Consider the following 16,677-nt stretch of genomic DNA (forward strand, 5'->3'; position numbering starts at 1 on the left):
AGATTTGCCTGAAGCTGTTTATTGTACTACAATTTTGCCAACAGGTAGACCAATTGTATGAGTAGAAGAAACTAACAAACAAAAAAGGATATGCATTACACATACATGCATACAACATACACAGACACACGCATGCCTTGTCTACAGATATCCATAATCTGACAAGTAACTGCCATAAAAAGAATTAGGATTTGGCAGCTAATAATGAATGAATTTGTTGCACAGTACATAAGGTAACTTTCATTTTCTACTTCATGGAGCACATTAAATGCTGAATTATTCCTTGCAGGTTAGTTCACAACAACCATATTTATTTAATGGTTGAATGACTGTCAAAGCTAAGCTAAGGTATTTAAACATATTTTCCAGATGTTTAAGGAACATTTATTTATAAGCTTGATAAAATTTCTAACTTCAACTTCATAATTCTAGCATGTTTATTTAATGGCTTAGTCTGATTATGTTCCCTCCCAAATTATTTCATATACGTGGATCCAGAGTGTCTCCTTCATCTCTTGTCTACTAGAAGTAACAACTGAATTTACATAAACTCCGAAATACATAAGGCCATCTCATATTGCCAATTTCCTATTTATATTCTTACAATGATGATCCTACATATTAACATCTTATAAGATTTTTTAATGTTTGTATTTTTTCAAAAATTAATTAACTAAAGCACCAGGGCTCCATTATATAATTTAGAATAAGAATTTATAAATTAAGAAATAAATACCAGGAAAAGAAATTAGAGTAGTATAATATAGTATAAGATATAATGAAAGTTTACTTTGATACTGCATAGTAGAAAATAACCAAAATCTGTAAATCCTACATATTAACATCTTATAAATCACTTTCAGCCTGGAGTGATCAAATGTGAGCAAATTAAATGTGGATATTTCCAGTTAACTCTCCTTATGTAGAGATTATTGGCCTTGAGTGGCAGGAGATAGACTCCCTCTTAGAGAATGGTCAATAAATGTGGGTTATGTCTGGGACAGGAATGTATCCTGAGTAACATCTGAGGCAAGCTTCTCCCTAGTTCTCATGAAGATAAAGGAAAGGAGTTATTTAGACTGACAAGATTCAGTTATTTAGCAGTTACAATCAAAGTAGTACTGATCTATATGGTATTTGTTTAATCTGCCTTGGAGGGCTGACTTTCTTTCTTTCTTTCTTTCTTTCTTTCTTTCTTTCTTTCTTTCTTTCTTTCTTTCTTTCTTTCCTTTCTTCCCTCCCTCCCTCCCTCCCTCCCACCCCTCTCTCTCAAATCTGTGATTAGTAATGGTTTTTCACTGATGTGAAGTTCTTATCATATTATTATTGATAACCCTCAATAATAGGAATGTTTCAGGGTTTCATTTTGTCTGCTGTTATTAAAGTAGAACAAACACCTCTCTTTTAATTTGTGAGGTAGTTTTATTCTTCACAACACCCCATAAGACTGATACAGTTTGATGCAATATTTTATATTCTGCAGTGTCCTATAATGCAACTGAACATATAATTTCTCAGAAATGAGTTTCACTGAATTCAGTAAGCAGATACATATTTTCATCCAATATATTTTGAACTTTCTCATTAATAGTGAATATTTAATCTGGTTATGTAAAAATCTTTCATGAATTACTAGTTTGTAAAATGTGGTACTAGATAAAGTGCCGATATTAATTTAAATCTAAATTCCCTGGTACACAAGTATGTAGATTTGAGACACTTATGTATTATACTTTTAGAATAGGTCCAAATTTACACATCATGCTAAATTGTAATAAGGTTCACTTAGATTTTGTGAGGTGTGAACACCTACTTCTGGATTATTAGTATATTTTAACTAGGCTACTATAACTTCTTCAGCAAATAATGTTTAAAATCTGGCTTAATTATGTATGATTTCAACCAATGAGAGTTCAATGGTAAAGAATTAGCATGCCAGGATAATCTACTTCTATTTACTTTTAATTGATCAGATGGTAGAAATTATTCTTTATTTGAAGCAGAAGAACTAAGTATTCTAAACAGTATCATTATTAATACTATTTCAATATGTGCATGCAAATTTTGTTTTCATTTAACCTTGAACGTCTTGATTAGATACCACTCTAGTTTTGTTTATTTATGCTGTCCTACTGAAATGCATTTCTGTGTCCAGAATGATTTAGGATCTTTTTTTCTGGAAAAAAAATACTTTTTTTTTTGCTTTTGTTCTTGCTGGGAGACTTGTGCTTAGTGTACAGTAGTCTACTTAGAAATGTATACTGAATGACCCACTACTGAACAAAATTTTGGTGGCATTCAATATTTGGTAGTTGTGGAACAATATATGTAATGAGGACAGGTGTATTCTCCTATACATGCCTAGCACAATCATCTTCCTTCCAGTTTGCTGAATAGCTGTCAGTATCAGATGGAGCTGGGCACAAAGAGTCTTTTGAAATTCTCAATCAAATTTTGGGAGACACTTGCACAACCTGTTCTTCATATTATGATTATTATGATTGGGTAGCATTTTGGATTTCAAAGCACTCAGGAGTTTGAACATGACATTTTACTGGAATTCCCTGAAACAACTGTGTCCTTTTCTGTACGTGCTCAAAACAATTGCAATCTGATGTTTATGTTTGAGCCCTCACATACGCTGAAGCATGTTTTGCCTTCAAATCTAAAGCATTATTTATATTCCCAAAGCCCATCAAGCAAATATTCGGCAGGTTGATACATATAACTAAAACAGGGGAAATGGCAGGCATTTTTTTCTAATCACACACACTCCATCTCACCTTATTTTTGTATCTTGCCGAGGCAGTGTGCTACTCTGTCAAGTATAATATAATTTGTCAGTATAATAGTGGTGCAATTCTAACCAAAATCACTGTGCTCACAAAATGGTTGGTCTTGAATTGTTTTACAACAATCCCTTTTTCTTTAGACATAAATCAGAAACAGGAATTGCACTGAGCATAATCTCCTTTTACAGAAAGCCAGGTACAATTTTTCGGATTTCTTTTTGTTTTCTTCTACATGCTGGACAAAATTCCCAGAGTGCTGCTAATTCCCCAACAATAGAATATGGATATAAAAGTCAATCAAATTCCAACCAAGCACTGGGGACATTTCTCATTTGTTGGAAATACAAAATGACAAAGAAAGCAAACAGTCGTATGTGTCTGTTATCTTGTAAAAAATAATTGGCTCATTAATCCTGCCTATACAAATGTAATTATATCATGAAGGCTAAATATAAGAATTTTCTTCTTAGTGTGCTTCATGTTAAGAACAGCCTTGCAGGCATTCTGTATTAGGAAATAATCAGTAACAGTATAGACAACTCTCCACTGGAAATATAGTACCATATTTTTCACACTATAAGATGCTCCGGACCATAAGACACAGACCTAGCTTTTGGGCAAGAAAACAAGAAAAAAAATCTGCCTCTGCCTCCCAGCAATTTGCCTCCTTGCAGCAAACAGCAAACAGCCTGGTCAGCTTCAGCACAGCCTGATTTAGCATGAGCAGCTGATTGATGGTTTGATCTGTGTCCCGGAATACTGCTAATCAGCTGTTCCAGGCTGAGGGGATCGCCGCCGCCCATCGCTACTGCCCATCACCACCTCCATGCGCCCCACGGAGTTTTGGCCTCTGCATGTCCTGTTTTTGGCCCGTTCCAGGTGGTGGGGATCGCTGCTGCCATTTGGGAGTGATATGAGGAGGCGGCGGCAATCCCTTTTGCCTGGAATGGGCTGAAAACAGGACATGTGGAGGCCAAAAATGGGGCTCATGGAGGCAGTGATAGGTGGCAGCAATTCCCGCAGCCTGGAACAGCTGATCAGCAGTATTCTGGGAGGCCGATCCAACTGCCAATCAGCTGTTCATGCTAAATCAGGCTGTTCTGAAGCTGACCAGGCTGTTTGCTGTTTGCTGCAAGGAGGCAAATTGCTGGAAGGCAGAGGTGGGGGCCAGAGGGTGGGTGGGGTTTCAGCAACATTCACTCTATAAGATGCACAGACATTTCCACCCACTATTTTTTTTTTGGAGGGGAGTGCATCTTATAGACCAAAAAATACAATACTTCAATGACCCTCTAAAGGATGGAAATGACCAGCTATCTGCAAGGAATATAAATCCTTCCATTCTCCACTATCCTGTCAGAGCTGAAGAAGCTTCTTGGATGAGAAGCAAAACGTCTTTAAAAGAAAAAACAAGAAAGTCCAGTTGCCTCTTTTGCAGCTTTGGGATAACCATTATCTGGATTACTGAGAATCTCTACAGAACATTGGAAATATAGAACACATAACACTTTTTATGGATTGGCACTTTCTCAACAGTATAAGATACTGTGGATAATAAGATTCCTGACTTTTTAATATTTACATTTCCTGTAAAATTCATAAATGGAACATTATTTTTCAAGTACAAAAAATTAAAATACAGACTTCTGATATTTTACAATTGTAAACAAAATTAAATAAAATAGAGATTAAATAATGATTAGCCAAGGCACCCAACAGAAATTATATCTGATTCAACTGTCAAACAAATGCTGTGATCCAAAGATTGAAGCTTTGTTATGCTGATGCTACTTCTAAACTGAATGAATGCTTATTGTCAGATAGTTCAGACATAATCTGTCTCAAGCATTATTGTTATATGATGAGTTAGTTGTACATCATCATCATAAATATTACTATATACTTTCTTGTGCTTACACCCTACTCTGAAAACATTTATTGTTGAGTAAATTAAACATATTAATAATTCAATTGCTATTTTAAAAAACAGAAATAAAACTGAACCATATGCCTACATTAAGCTCTTTAATTTGCCATTTTAGATCCATTTCTTTAGGAATCATGACCCACCATCTGCCAGTTTAGATCCCTTGCATAAAATCCCTGCCAAAAAGAATGGTTGCATTATGGAGATGGTTTATATGCTTGCACATATAAATAAGTCTGGAGTCCAATCTTTTTCATGCCCTTGAAAGGTTCTTATGTATCAAAGAACTCAGAGCTACTACTGCACAGTAGACAATAGGAACCTGGTAAAACACCACCATGATGCAATTTAAATTCAGCAAACAAAAATGGTAAGGCCCAATTCAGATTTGAGCTAGATGTGAGAAAAGAATAAAGTACATACTATAATGGAAAGAATCAGAATAATTGCAGGTGCTTCCTGGTTTCTCTTTAGAAAACAATGAAAATGGCAGGATTTTTGATCTGCAAAGTCTCACCAACTAACAAAAAAAAATAATCTCTTGAGATGCTTCTTTTCTTTGACTTGACTTGCTAAATTAACACCTTTCTTACACCTAATAATTCAAGATTCGAAGATGGATTATTTCTCTCTAATTAGCTGATAGATCACTAAATATATTCAGAAAGATGACTAAATTTGTTTAACTGTCCAGTAATCTGGCTAAATAAACATCTTCATTATATGAGCAGATCTCTTATACCACATGCATGCATGAATTTAATAGTTACTTTTACATAATTCAATAAATAAATATTCTACAAATGCATCAATTTAATTTTTCACGTGGTAAATATTGATAAATATAACTCATACAAATAGAATTTCTTTTGGGTCCTCCATAATTGAACTTTTTAGAAAAAAGAGAAAATACCATGAAAAAATATTTCTGGGTGCAAGTTTATATCCTTTCCTGGAAGAAGGAAGGCCTATTGAATTCATTGCTACTTTTGAGTAAAAATGCTGTGAGACTGCGCTGTTATGGCTAGGCTACAATCCTGTATCCTTTTACTTAATTTCTCCTGAAATTAATAAATCAGGTCTGAAGAGGCTTGAATTATATTACATTGTTAGGTATTCCAAAGTATTGGCATATAGTGCTCTACTCATTCTTCCTTTCTGCTTACTCGTAAAAGATGAAAAACACCTTTATAATTGTTCATTCTTCCTCTCCTACCCTCTCAACATGGATCTAATTTCATGTAATGGTTTTACAGATAGAAAGTGAGTTCACAATGACATCATGTTTTTTTTGCTTTGCTCCAGGTTATTTTGACGGATACGAATAGAGCATGTGTTCTGAATAAAGTAGAAGACAACAAAATTGAATTCAGTTATTTAGTTTTGTTCAGGTTTTTTTATAGCATCATGTTATAAAACAGCAGATGTACTGTTACCTGGAACACATGTTCCATTTATGGGCAAATTCTGTTGCAAAGTATCCTTTAGGGAGTGATAATAAATTGTATAGCCTTTACATCATTGTTTTCCTACCTCTATCTGCCATAGATATAAATAATGTTTATGGGAAATTTTAGTTTTACTGCCTGAATGTGGTCGCTCATAGCTTTTACTAAAAGAATAAATTAAGTTAAAGTTGAATGACATGGATGGATGGATGGATGGATGGATGGATGGATGGAAGGATGGATGGAAGGAAGGAAGGAAGGGAGGAAGGAAGGAAGGAAGGAAGGAAGGAAGGAAGGAAGGAAGGAAGGAAGGAAGGAAGGTTGATTTTTAAGGCTGTCTGCAGAGTTATAGAATTTCAGATTTTTTTTACTTCAATTTCATCATTGATATAGGAAATTCAATTTTGTTTCCAATTTTGCTCACAGATTACAAATATTTTAATGCAGGGATATTTTTCTAAATGAGGGATTTAAAAGTAAGCATCTGACCCACATGGTACACATGGGTTTTTTGTTTTGCTCTAAAATATCCAAATGGTACATTACTAAATGAGTTTATGATATAACCAGATATAAATATAATTCAAATTTATTCTTATCCTCACCATCTTCCTCCTCATCCTCATCAATATTGAAGAAACCAGCGAAAATTTAGATAACTAGGGAATGAAAATCAAAGTTTAATTAATTAGGAACAGAAGATATAGATGGAGGTCATAACACACACACACATCAGTTATCTTAACTAGTTTATAAATTAAATCAGTACACTAATAGATAAAAATATCCCAAAATATTCTGTAAATGATTGAACTCTTTCATTCAACATTCTATTGTATCAAAACAATGTATTCAGTTTATGTAAGCATTTCCACTTATCGTTGGTCAAAATAATCTGTTACTCACCACCAATGAATTACATTTTTTTCTTATCCAAGATACACCTAAGATATCAAGGCGCAGATCATTCAGTGTCCCAATTACTGAAAATCACAATCAATTTGTCAGTCTTGATTATCACTGTCAAATGCTGAGCAAAATGGATCCATGATACTGTCTATAAATCAGCATTCCTGGGAGGAGGATGTTTCCTCAAGTGTATAAAATTCTATTTCTTTAAGTCACTGTATTTACCAGCCATCATAAACTCTGGATTTAGTTTCTTTATGTTTTTCTTAACCAAGCTTACAAAAGCAACCAGTCATTTTCTGAAGCAGACTTTTCCAATCTAGTACCTTTTAAACATTTTAAGTTTTAACTTGCAAGCTGACAGAGATTTCTGAGACTTATTGAACACATATAGAGAATATAATTTTTGGATTGGCAGAAGAAAACAACTTGATCATCAATAACTAATACATCATCCACCCAGAAATATTGTTTAATTTTAATCTTATCTAAAAATTTTGCTAGAAAAATATTGTTGCACTCTTTGACATAACTTTCATTATTTAGTAAACTTTAGCAGTAACCTTTTACATTTGGTATTATCATAAGGAGGGTTCTCTGGATAGCACATTTTAAAGAGAATATCAATCCTACTGTCATACGAAGATTGCCATGATGGACACGGACATTTATGAAAATCCATTTACTAGACTGTAAATTAAACGATTGTGATAAATCAACATCCAGTTTAGTTATGTTGAAGTGGTCATAACCTGGGTGTCAAATTATTTGAGTTGGCAATATGACTCAGGTCTCAGCTTTGAGTCATGTCTTGGCTCTGAGCCATGTTGGCTTCTGCTTCTGGTTATAGGGATTCCTATCAATGTATGGTGAGAGATAAGTAGAAGCATTCCAGTTTCTATTCGAAGTGAAATCCTTCTCTGCAGTACTATATACCACAAATAAGCCATCATTTTATCGGTATTCCTTGACTTATGACAATTGAGCCCAAAATTTCTGTTGCTAAATGAGACATTTGTTAAATGAGTTTTGCCCCATTGTTATGACTTTTTGAATCACTTCAGTTGTTAAGTTAGTAACAAGGTTGTTAAGTGAATCTGGCTCCCCCCATTGACTTTACTTGTCAGAAGATTGCAAAAGGTGATCAGATGATCCTGGGACACTGCAATGGACATAAATATGAGTAAGTTGACAAATGCCTGAATTTTCATCTTGTGACCATGGGGATGTTGCAATCATTGTAAGTGTGAAAAACAGTCATAAGTCAGTTTTTGTTGTTGTAACTTCAAACAGTCACTAAATGAACTGCTGTAAGTTGAGGACTACCTGTACTTCCATCTTCTCCACTTGGAAGGACATCACTAATATTTTAAAGATACAGTAACTCATAACAGTAATGTGTAGCATGGGATTCCAACCCAGTGTAAGAGATCGTCCTTTCACTCATCTCAGGGAGGGTGCCCGCCCTCAGATTTTAATTCTTTTTTCATTACATTGATTTGTCTTCTAATGAAAAACAACAGATAGTAATAAAAAAAATTATAATATAATCAAACATTTTGTACAGGAGGCAACTTCCAAGCACCAAAATCAATCAGAAACAAGTTTAAAAAAATTAAGAATAGTGTAATAAAATCTTCAGAAAGTTAGGCAGGATTGGGGTCATGTGAATCTCAGAGGGAATGCTATTTCATAGGAAGACAGAGCAACAAAGAAGACATGTTTGCGATAGTGGTGAATATCTGTACCTTGGGTGCAGGATGAGGGTGGAGGTTCATTCTCCAAACTTGTGAGTTGGTTTTCAAACAGTTCATTACTTAGGCTAGGTAACATATTCAGTGGAGTTTAGGGGATGTCAGTGTTAGTGTTCTTCTGCTTATGAGGACTACATGTAGTTGGTAGGTCTTGTGATGGGGAGGTTATATCAGGTGATGGTCAGGTCATGTGAGGGTCTTGTGATGGGTCAAGTGTGGGTCATGTCAGGTGAAGGTCATTGGGAAGTGAAGAGAAGACATGTCTTCTGAGTCTGAGAACAAGAAGATGCCCTCTTGTTATTTTTCATGGTGGTTTTTTTTCCCATCATAAACGGAGAGTGAGCTGAGGTAAATTGACACCATTGCTGCAAGATCTTTCGTGGAATACATCTGTTCTACAGAGAGGGAACAAATTACATGTGTGGAATAAAAGTAGTGTTAAGAAAAGTGTCTGGGGAAGTATAGGATGCTATTTGCATATTATGCAGATGAAAACCTAATAAGAAAAGGTATATTGGCAGGGACTGTGTGTTATCTGGCACTGATGCATAGGCCAGAATGGGGTACTGCAGCATAATCTCCAGTAATGTTATTTTCCAATTGAATTTTTTTTAAAAAATAACAAAAATGAAACCCAGTCAAAGAAAGCAGTACAGATAAATCAGTCGCGCTTGTGAAGCCATCCAATCCAGCTCTGTCCAAGTAACCGAGATTAAGATGGGGCTCTCTATATCACAGACTCCTGTTAGGAATTCTGCCCAGCTAAAAAAAGAAATAGCCAGGTGTTTCCTGACACTTCCATTCAGAGCCTTTTTGGGGTTTTTTGAGTGCATTTCAAGGAATGTTACGGAGAACAAAAATTGAACACCATCAATATTAATGATCTAAACTGGGAAGATTGCTTTTAGTGCGCAAATTAATTACCCTAATCACAGGGGTTTTTATATTCATTTTAATGAAATAACTATTTATTTCACTGAGTCCTGAGCTTTTCTGTTGCAAATAAGTTACATTTACATGATAAATACATGAAACTGAAATGGATGACTAAATTAATTTAGAAACAAGAGGGATGGGGTGGGTAAGCTTTTAAAAACACAGTGTTTATAAGAGAAAGAGCCAGATTAATGGATTAGTTTTTGGGTGAGCATCTGTGATTATTATTTTTTTCATCAATGCCAAATGGAATTTAATAGATCTTGAGCCTTCAGTACCAGTATTTCCATATTTAATGTTTTTAAACTTAAAGAGTGTTGATTTTAAAAGCTTCACTTATTTCACTCTGGCAATCGATTCTACAATCAATTAGATTAGATTACTCGCTTGTTCTCTTATCTTCTTTCTTCTCCCATAGCAGCCCATGTCTGTATATACCGGGGGTGGATTCTTTCCTTATTTAAAAAAAGACTCCACAAAACCCAGATCTGAGGGTGCATGGAGTATCCCTGTCCTTAAATCCCTTTATTCATGTTTCATGATAAGCACTAATCATGCTAGGGAAAGGGGGATAGGGCAGGAGAGAGAAAATGCTTTGGGAATTTCCAGTGTGCCTTTTAGCATCTATGTGTTTTGAAAACTTTATTTACTGTGGCAATGCTTTGAAGGGCTGCAAATTCAACAGAGGGGAGATTTGAAACACATTCCAGCTCGTTTTTTGATAAGGGTTCAGCCAAACAGCACATCCTTCTCGGCTTTCCCCCTTCCTGTCCTCCTAGTTCAGCCACCAGAGGCATCTCCAGTTTCCTTTGATTTGAAATGATCAATTGCAGCTGTGGCAGCCAGGCAGGGGGCCTCAGGCACAGTCCAAATAAGTATGTCTCCCAATGCACTAGGATTTACATTTCAATTGCTGCCACATTTTTAAAAAGATAATTATAACCTTTTTATATTAATATATTTTTTCTCCATAGCTGCTCTGATATTTTAGCAACATAAATATTAATTTAGTACATCAGGAAGAACACAAGCTTTCTTCAAGGGAAATGGCTTGAATAAAAATCTGTTCTTTTTTTTTAAAAAAAAGCCCACATCCAGATGGCATCAAACATGCTATCAGAATCTCAGAGCAATATCCACATTAAAAAGCTTCCCCCCCCCCCTTCAGACTCTAATTCTACTTTTTCTGGGATTACTAGTTTGGAAAATAAATTGCAGATCCAATAGAACATGTCAGCCACGTTGCTGGTGATTACAATAATGCCATTGATCAGGGTAAGGAAGGACTGCCTTGATCCTAACACTATATTGTTAAGAGCACATACAGTATTAAAATCAATAGAGTATGTGTGTGTGTGTGTGTGTGTGTGTGCGCGTGCGTGCATATATAGACAAATATATTATAGCAAAATATAGCAAAAGAATTGGGCATTTGCATTTAATGTTGAAGTTTAAAAATGAAAACAATTTGATATTGGAAATGGTTATTGAATAATTATCAGAAATATAGTGTGTCGGTCTCTGTTTCTCTCTGTTTGTGTGTATTGTTCAAAATGAGGATTTAACTTTGTTTCTCCTTTGCAGCAAGCAACATTCTACTTTTTAAAAGCTGGTATCTGTCCTAAGATGAAATAACTGCAAGTTTGCTTTGAATTCTTTATCTAGATGCCAAATGAAACATATATGGTATGATCCCATATTTTATGTCCTTTGGGATACTTCCTTAGAACTCCACTGAGCAGTATTCCTTGGTGCTATTTGACTTCTTCTCCTTTCACTTTATAAGGAACTTTGTCATTTTTAAACATCATTTCTTATGCAAAGTATTTCAGGAATGATGATGGCCCCACTTTTGTTCGATATCAGACACAAAGAATTTGCTGACCACAATACCTATTGCATGGATACACACACAGTAGAACAGATGGGCCTCATGCGTGATAACCACAATATGGTTTTCCCAATCAGAAGTGTTTTCTGCTAACAAAACCTCGTCCTATTTAAAGTATTGTTATGTTGCACTTAATTTCTTTAGCCAGATATTCACATTGCTTTTATCGAGACTATGGAACTGTTTTGCATTTTTCTGTGGTTGCAATCTTCCTTTATTCTTAATACCAATGCATGACTTTACTTCCTCCCAATGCACACACAGCAGGAAAAGCAATCAGATTGTAATAACAGATGTTGGTTTGCTTAATTCATGCTCCGTGGGCCATGATATATATTTTTTGTAGTCTGCACTTCAAAATACTTGATATGGGAGCATGTGTAGATTTGTGCCCCCTTATTATGTAAACTGAAAGTATTTGATTTGCCCTTATATTGTTCATTATCAATTAATATATTTTTATTCTTTTTTTAATCTTTTGAATAAAATAAAAAATAAAAAATTGCATCCACACAAAATAGTTTTCTTTCTTTCTTTCTTTCTTTCTTTCTTTCTTTCTTTCTTTCTTTCTTTCTTTCTTTCTTTCTTTCTTTCTCTTTTCCTTCCTTTCCTTTCCTTTCCTTTCCTTTCCTTTCCTTCCCCATCCATAAATAACAGGAACAATTACATATATATTAAGAGGAAAATTAATACTGCTGCTGGGCTAATATCACAAGCAGGTCATTGTGTTAAACTCCTTGATAAAGTGCAGAATGACTACAATTGCCATGGGATCTTTTTATAGACAAGACCTTTATTTCCTACATACCAAAGCCATTGGACTGAGGCCTATTTAAAGCTGACTCTGGGAATAATATGGCTCATGAAATATGCATGACTAACACATATGCTGCCAGGGGAACTTAGTGTATTATGTATGATTCTGCCATAATTGTACGGAAATGATATTCATTTAAGTGGATGTTTATTACAGTTAAAGGTACACCTAATGAGACAAAGGCCATACATCTAAAAACAGAAGGTTATTTCTATCAGTGTTTGAAAAGCTTCTCTTGTATTCAGAGAAGCTTCTCATGTCCACTTGTGTTTTTGCCCCTCTCTCATCCCACGTTTCTATTTTAGTATTGTATTGTATTGTATTGTATTGTATTGTATTGTATTATTTTTATTTTATTTATTTTATTTATTTTACTTTACTATTTTATTTTATTTTTAAATGTAATTTAATTTTTGATTATTCTATTTATTTTATTTTTAGCTTAGGACTTTTCATTTTCTGCCAAATGATCTATTAAACAAAATGTACTTCCTATCAACTTTTGGAAATATTTCGAGTGTCTTATTGAAGCTTAACATTTAAAATTGTCTGGTTTTTGCTACTAATAATAAAAGATTTATGTTATTTTATGTCCATCCATGTTTTGTGGAATGGTTGAAATTCCTGGGTTAATTATTTATATGGAGGATAGAAGCAGTATGTGTATTATATATGTGGAAATATAAAGACATTTTTTTGTTAAAGATGTAATACAACAGTGTATTTTTTACTTCAGTCATATCTTCTGTCAGATCTTTGGTGTGATATTTATAAACCTTATATCTTATTTGGTTAAGCTATGTTTACTGTGAGCAGTAGATTCTTTTGATACAAATGTTGCCTGATTAAATTTGGAAGAGACATATGACAGAAATTTTGCACAGCGGGCCTGCTGGAGTTTCAAACATTAGAATGTGGATGCCTTATTAGTGTTACTTTGAGCTGTTTGGAGACATTTTCATCCACCAATACAAGATTCCTAGCAAAACCAGTTTGTACTGAATGGTATTTCATTCTTAGAAGATGCCAATTCCAATGGATATGAAATATATCCTCAGGCAAATAGTAATTCCTCTGACAGATGTAACTTTTTCTACTATAGCTTGAAGTCTATCATTGCTCACATCTATTTTCATTCTGTTTACAACATTATTTTAAAATGGAAAACAGCTGATAATTTGTAAAAAAAACGGTCATAGTAAATAGCAGCCCAAACATTTCAGACTGTTCTTACAACACAAACTTAAATACATTATAAACTAGATGTCAATAATTTGATTTTCTAAAGAAAATGCCTGGCATGAAACAACTCACCTATTGTTTCTAGGTGAAATGCATGAAACAGAGTTTGGCTTGCTAACATGAAAATTGACAAAAGTCTGTGAATTATTAAAACTATTCCAAGATTCAACTGGCTTCTTATCAAGAAACTTTGCTTAGGCAGAAAAGTCTAACTTTTTAAAATTAATCTTCTCCACTTCTTTGATGAACTTATGATTCTATAAACAGAGCTCTACTGCCAATTCTCTACACTTATGTTCACAAGGGCTTAGCCAGAATTGTATAATTACATCAGAATGAAATAGTGAGTTAAATCACCAATTGGACTGAATGCTGTATGTGCCATAGGAAGGTCATTGATTGGAGGTTAAACATCACCAGCACTGATGATGTTACTTAGCTGGATAATTAAACATTTGCAAGCAAACAGCCAAGTTCAGAGTGCACCAAGAACTTCATAATAGAATTGGTCTTCCTGAAATATCTAACACAAAATTGGTGCTGACAAAGTCATTCTTTCCTAAAATAAGTACAAACAGGATTGGTTCTATCAAATTACTGCTCCAAATATAATGATATAATCTCTGAATTAGGTAGACCAAAAACACCCATTAGATGTGGGTGAAATGTCTGCTTCAGAAATATTCTCAGAAACATAGGATATTCCTAGTTGGAAGTAGCAATAAGATTGCTGTACAACTAACTTATCTTTTGCTCCTGTATGGATTATATTATGGAAAGGAAGAAGAAGAAGAAAGGGAAAGAAACAGTGAGAAAAGAAAGATTAGACGTGGGAGATGTAGATACCTACATGCCAACTCCCAGTCCACAAGCCAGTCCTCAGTAGTTAACACTAGAAAAAATAAACCAGTATCAGCAATAACTTAATTTTAAAATTATGAAAAAATCACGATCACCACAAAGTTACATCAAAACAATAAACCAAAAATACTCACATAAATGATATGTGACATTAGTATTTACAACACAGCAGCAAAAATATATCTGTGTACAGTGGAGAGAAGCCAAATAATAAATATATTTTTCAATATTTTTCATTGAAAGCCTTAGGTGCAATGGAAGGGTCTAGGAGCACCCCAACTGTATACTTGGCACATTAGTTTTTTTTAAAAAAGTACCCTTAGTATTTATTCTTAGGAAGGAATAATTTAGCATCTTCCCAATCCTCTCGTAGTTATCATATCTCAGTTCCAATCTGTTACACTTCATCTAGACTACAATCTAGTTGGGCAGGAACCAATCAGGGAACAAACCATACCTGATAAAGATAGAAAAGAAAAGATTTGTAGTCATTACACAAATCTGACTTCCCTCATTGACTTTGCTTGTCAGAAGCTGGCTGGGAAGGTTACAAAAGGTGGTCAGATGACCCCAGGACAGCAAAACTGTCATATTTATATATACACACATGCAACCATGGGGATCCTGCAATGGTTCAAGTGTGAAAACTGAAGCCACTTTATTCCTTGCCAATGTGGAATGGTCACTAAATGAATGGACTTTTCTTCTTTGTGTTCTAATTTTCTTTCTATTTTTTCTTTTTTGCACATTTATTTTTAATATTTATCTTTTTAATTGTAATGTTTAACAAGATCATTATATTAAAAAGATAAAGACTGTTCTGGAATGCAAAGCAATAGATTTAAATTAGATAGGCAGATTCCAACTGAATGTCAGAAAAAACATCCTAGAAATAAGAACAATGTGATAGTCAAGTCAATTGTCTGATGAGGTCAATTGTCTATTCATCCATCAGGAAGGCTTTAATTTGGACTGAACAATAAGCATGGGGTTGCATTAATGACATAAATGGCCTCTTCCAATGCTATGATTCTGTGATAAACAACAACAACCCTCATTCGTTGACAGCTAACTGTGAAATTTTGTTTTTTTAAAGGTCTGGGCCTGACATCTGTTATTGAACAACCATATATGATGGCACACATATTTGTCTTGAAACAGGAACAGAAGTTGGATGACAAGAGGCTATAAAAAGAAAGTTGGAAATAGGAAGAGTTGTGAATCCAAATAACAGCAGCTGCAACTTGGAACACATATTTCATGCCTTTACCATAAATACATGTGAAAGAGAATGTGCAGGTTTCAGTTTCATTTAGAATATTTATTTATTTATTTATTTATTTATTTATTTATTTATTTATTTATTTATTTATTATCAAATAGCTGCCCATCCCACCATAACTTGGTGGGCAGTGCACCTCAATTAGATCAAAAGATATAAAAGCAACATATACAAAAATATAAAAATCTATATTTTTATCTATATAAAAGAAATAGTCATTATACAAAACAAATATTCAAACCCTAGGTGAAGAGAAGAGAGGAATGAAGGAGCTATCTAAGCAGATATCTGGTTTCCTTGGAGCCTCAGGTCTTGAGGGATCAAAAGGGAAGGAGTTAATCTAATTCCAGACAGGAAAATATTCCCTAAAGTGGATGCCATAGCAGAGAAATCATTTCTCCTGGAACCCACCAAATGTAGCATAGGCCTCTAACTGATAGTACTTACAGCATGCTTTCTCTGCCAGACATAATAGGACAGGCTAATATAACCAGTAATCCCTCAAATAGCCTGGTCCCATGCCATGAAGGCTTTTAAAGGTTGAAAAGAGCACCTTGAATTGGATACAGAAGCAAACCAGTAACCAATATACAGAGCAAAGATGTAACGGGCTTGTTCTAAAGTGCACCACTGCATTTTGTAGAAGTTAAAGCTTCTGGATACTCTTCAAGAGTAGCCCCATATAGACTGCATTGCTGTAGTCCAATCTGGAGCTGACTAGGGCATGAGCAGGGGTGAAAGCTCCCGATTTGGACCGGATCAGGTGATCCGGTAGCGATTGTGGCAGGTGGTTCGGTACAAGGCTCTGCCCACCCACC

General features: G+C 34.6%; 1 long non-coding RNA gene across 1 annotated transcript in view; it reads right to left on the reverse strand.

Moving 5' to 3' along the window:
- Nucleotides 1-4,219: 4,219 nt before the first annotated feature.
- LOC117661941 (uncharacterized) overlaps nt 4,220-16,677 on the reverse strand; it is a 45,009-nt gene continuing 32,551 nt past the window's right edge. Inside the window, exon 4 of the long non-coding RNA XR_004590168.3 lies at nt 4,220-6,826. This is a non-coding gene — a long non-coding RNA (uncharacterized LOC117661941). The remainder of the gene's footprint in view (nt 6,827-16,677) is intronic.

Source organism: Pantherophis guttatus, chromosome 2 (assembly GCF_059756535.1).
Source record: "Pantherophis guttatus breed Tessera chromosome 2, ASM5975653v1, whole genome shotgun sequence".
Taxonomy (NCBI): domain Eukaryota; kingdom Metazoa; phylum Chordata; class Lepidosauria; order Squamata; family Colubridae; genus Pantherophis; species Pantherophis guttatus.